This window comes from Dermacentor variabilis, chromosome 9 (assembly GCF_050947875.1).
Source record: "Dermacentor variabilis isolate Ectoservices chromosome 9, ASM5094787v1, whole genome shotgun sequence".
Classification (NCBI taxonomy): Eukaryota; Metazoa; Arthropoda; class Arachnida; order Ixodida; family Ixodidae; genus Dermacentor; species Dermacentor variabilis.
This window is the reverse complement of record NC_134576.1, coordinates 88,154,153-88,158,837: the sequence shown is the minus strand read 5'-3', so window position 1 is coordinate 88,158,837 and position 4,685 is coordinate 88,154,153.

Genomic DNA, 4,685 nt, shown 5'->3' with positions numbered 1-4,685 from the left:
ACGTGCAACATGCCAGAAATAGAATGCATTTTGAAAGATATGAAAAACATATGGAGACGCACCTGCAAACTCATTGTGATGGAAAGGTTTAACAGAGAGAGCACTGCCATTTTTGACAGTTCTAGGCATTTACGTATTGTTGAACAATAATTAAAGTTTATTATTATGCATACAAGGAGCATTTTTTTCACTCAGAATCTTAGTAATAAATTAAGTGCATGACAATTGAACCTTCGAACTTCTAGAGCTTTGGCTGCAAGAACGATATAACAAGACAGCCATTACACAAATTCATAAGTGGATGCGGAAATGTCCCCCACGAATGTATTTTAATAACAGTATAGCCAGTACTTGCACTTAGCGACCACAGAATGGCGAATTATCTTTTACCCCTTTAAACACGAATACATTCAATTTAACGCTATGAGGATCTTTATTGCCCGTTGCGCTAGTGAGCGGCTACATCATTTTGCCTCTGAGCCCGAGGTCGGGGGTCGCATCGTGTTACAATCATCGGGATTAACTTTTGAAGTAGCCTCTGTACAGCGGCAAACGTCGCAAGGCACATAAACGTTCGCGCGGATAGGACAATACATATTGCTACTGAACAAGAACAATAATGAACAAGAATCTTTTGGACGTTCTCGTCGACGATGTTCCTGTGTGCGCGTTGATTGAAGCCGGGGCGCATGTGTCCATTATGAGTGCTGCTCTTCGCCGTCGGCTCAAGAAAGTTCTGACGCCCGCCCCGAACCGAGTTGTACAAGTCGCCGACGGAGGGACTGTCGCTATTGTGCGCATGTGCTCTGCCGGACTCACCATTGCTGAGCGACACACCGTCGTTCTCTTCACCGTCATCGAGCATTGCCCTCACGAACTCATTCTCGGTCTGGATTTTCTTGCCCATCATTCTGCCCTCATTGACTGTTCGGCCGGCTCACTTCGCCTTGACTTGCCTCTTCTTGCCGACCCTGTGGACCCGCCTCCCAGCCATCTGAGCTGCATAGATTTTATTCGCCTACCACCTCACTCTATGACACACGTAGACTTGTTGTCCTCACCAGCTGTACCTGACGGCAATTACGTGGCCGCACCAATTCCGGCCGTTATGCTTACACATGGTGTTATCGTGCCGCACACTGTGCTGAAAATTACTGGTAACCGCACCTGCCTTCCACTCGTCAATTTCGCGCTAACCGCGCAAGTTCTGCCTCAGGGGATCTCCTTGGCTATAATTCGCGCTTTGCAGGATGATGAGGTCGCGCCATCCACAGTGGAAGATCGTCGCAGCTCAGTCCATACCGTGACGTCATCGCACGGCACTGACGTCGACATTGAGAAGATGGTTTCCTCTGACCTTACACCTGCTCAAGCTGAAGCTCTTTGCCGCGTCCTTAAAGGCTATCGCGACATTTTTGACTTTGACAATCGACGTTTAGGTCAAACGTACGTTGCGGCCCATCGCATAAATACTGGCGATGCGAACCCTATTCACCGACGTCCATATTGTGTTTCTGCGTCGGAACGAGCTGTTAGTCAACAGGAAGTAAAGAAGATGCTTCAAAAGGACATTATCGAGCCTTACTGTAGTGCCTGGGCTTCTCCCGTCGTACATGTCAAAAAGAAGGATGGAACGTGGCGCTTTTGTGTAGATTATCGCCCCCTGAACAAGATCACAATAAAGGACGTGTACCCTTTGCCACGTATTGATGACGCTCTAGACTACCTGTACGGTGCCACCTATTTTTCTTCTATCGTCTTACAGGCCGGCTATTGGCAGATATCCGTCGACGACATGGACCGAGAGAAGACTGCATTTGTTACCGCTGAATGCCTTTATCAGTTCAACGTGATGCCTTTCGGTCTCTGTAACGCGCCCGCCACCTTCGAACGAATGATGGACTCTACTTCAGGGTTTCAAGTGGTCCACCTGTTTGTGCTATCTGGACGACGTCATCGTTTATTCGCCCATATTTGACACGCATCTAGACCGTCTTTCAGCGATTCTTGACGTGTTCCGCCGCACCGGTCTCCAGCTGAACTCGTCAAAATGTCACTTCGCTCGCCGCCAAATCACCGTCCTTAGACACCTCGTGGACGCCAGAGGCGTGCGACCTGATGCGGACAAAATTCGCGCCGTTACGAACTTTCCTGTTCCGAAGTCTACCAAGGACGTTCGTAGTTTCGTAGGGCTGTGCTCTTATTTCCGACGCTTTGTGAAGAATTTTGCGACCATCGCACGTACCCTTATCGACCTCTTGAAGAAAGACGCCCCATTTTCTTGGGGACCTGACCATGCCGCATCTTTTTCGCAGCTCACTACTTCTCTTACCACGCCTCCAGTTCTGGCCCACTTTGACCCGTCTGCCTCAACGGAAGTTCGAACTGATGCCAGTGGTCACGGCATAGGAGCAGTGTCAGCACAACGCCAGCGTGGACATGATCGCGTTATAGCCTCTGCCAGCCGACTTCTATCACCCGCCGAGCGTAATTATTCAATCACAGAGCGCGAGTGCCTCGCTCTTGTCTGGGCTGTTGCGAAGTTTCGTCCGTATACTTGTACGGACGCCCCTTCTGTGTCATCACTCTTCACCACGCGCTTTGCTGGCTATCCTCGCTCAAGGACCCCACGGGACGACTCGCTCGCTGGGCGTTACGCCTGCAAGAATATACCTTCTCCGTGGTATACAAGACGGGACGCTTGCACCAGGATGCCGATTGTTTGTCCCGCTACCCCGTCGACGACCCGGCTGATGCGGACACCATCACTTGCGTTTTCTCTGTGTCCAAGTTGCTCGAAATCGGCAATGAGCAACGCCGCGATCCTTCCTTACGAGCCCTCATCGACCATCTGGAGTCAACGCCTGGCGACGCCTCTCTCCGGATGTTTCTCCTTAAGGAAGGGACACTATACCGCCGCAATCTCGATCCACACGGCCGTGACCTTCTGCTCGTAATTCCATCACACCTGCGTTCGACTGTCCTCCAACAACTTCACGACGCTCCCTTGGCTGGACACTTGGGTGTCTCGCGCACATACGACCGTGTACGCCGTCGATTCTTTTGGCCGGGTCTCGCCCGCTCCGTGCGGCGCTATACGTTGCCGCTTGTGAGCCCTGTCAGCGCCGGAAGCAGCCCTCCACACCTCCAGCTGGATGTCTCCAGCTGATCGACATCCCACCGGAACCCTTTTTCCGTGTTGGTCTACACCATCCTGGACCATTCCCTCTCTCGGGCTCCGGAAATAAATGGGTTGCCGTCGCTACTGAATATGCTACACGGTAAGCAATCACCAGAGCCCTCCCGACAAGTTGTGCTACTGACGTTGCTGGCTTTCTGCTCTATGACATCATTTAAGTGCACGGTGCTCCACGCCAATTACTCACTGACCGTGGCCGCAGCTTTCTGTCGGCAGTCGTCGAGAACATCCTCCGCTCCTGCTCGACAAAGCACAAGTTCAGCACGTCCTACCACCCACAGACCAACGGCCTCACGGAGCGCCTCAGCCGGACCATCACCGACAAGCTGTTGAACTACGTTGCGAACGACCACCACGACTGGGATCTTCACAGGCACGTACGCAGGATTTTCTTTCGGGGGGGCCCAACCCAAGGTAACTTTTCTATGCAAATGAGGGGGAGGGTACTTCTACTAGTACAAATGTAATAATAATATTTGGGGTTTTACGTGCCAAAGCCACTTTCTGATTATGAGGCACGCCGTAGTGGAGGACTCCGGAAATTTTGACCACCTGGGGTTCTTTAACGTGCACCTAAATCTAAGCACACGGGTGTTTTCGCATTTCGCCCCCATCCAAATGCGGCCGCCGTGGCCGGGATTCGATCCCGCGACCTCGTGCTCAGCAGCCCAACACCATAGCCACTGAGCAACCACGGCGGGTAGTACAAATGTGAATAATCCCACCATTCGCCATAAATACCAGTAAACTCGCAAAAGATAATTGAAATAACGTGTATCTCACAGTTACGCCTGTGAGATACACCTCTTCTTTACTTAGCAAACAGCGAACCACATCAAATGGACTCGCGCATGAAAAATGGGCAGGAAGAATTTTGCTAATAAGAAGTTAACAAGCGAAAGTGCAAAATAAAGATTTCTTGTAGTGTTTTTTTGCATTAGCTCAGGAAGAAATAAGGAGAAATGATTAATTTTGCAATAATCACAGTTCTTTTGGATCCCTCGTTTACTGCTCTACCCAGTGCCAAAACGACTCGTGTTGTTATTTGGGAAGTTACGTAACGATGCGTGGTCACGAGTCCCGTAAAACCGCGTAGAGAGCAGGACGCTGCCGTTCTAGACGTACTGCGCCCACTACGGAAGGTTAGAAAAACACCCCCATTAGCACAACCTGGAAGTGGCTACGTCAGGCCACTTCCAGGTTCAGGCGATTGATAACTGTAGAAGCGTCATTCAAAACACACGGAATTATTCTCCACATCCGGCGGCGTTTTCTATACTTCCTTTTTAAATAAAAAGCTGTTGATTAATAAATATTTTTACAAACAGTTTTCGTTTTTCCTCCCTGTTTGGCTGTCACCTTGGCTTTCTCCCTTAGTAGATAGCTTAATTTCTCATCTCCTTGCGACTCTTGTTTCCAGTTGCCAATTTTGCTCGAGAATTAAGTGCTGTACAATTAGGGAAAAACCAGACGAGGTAACGGGTGA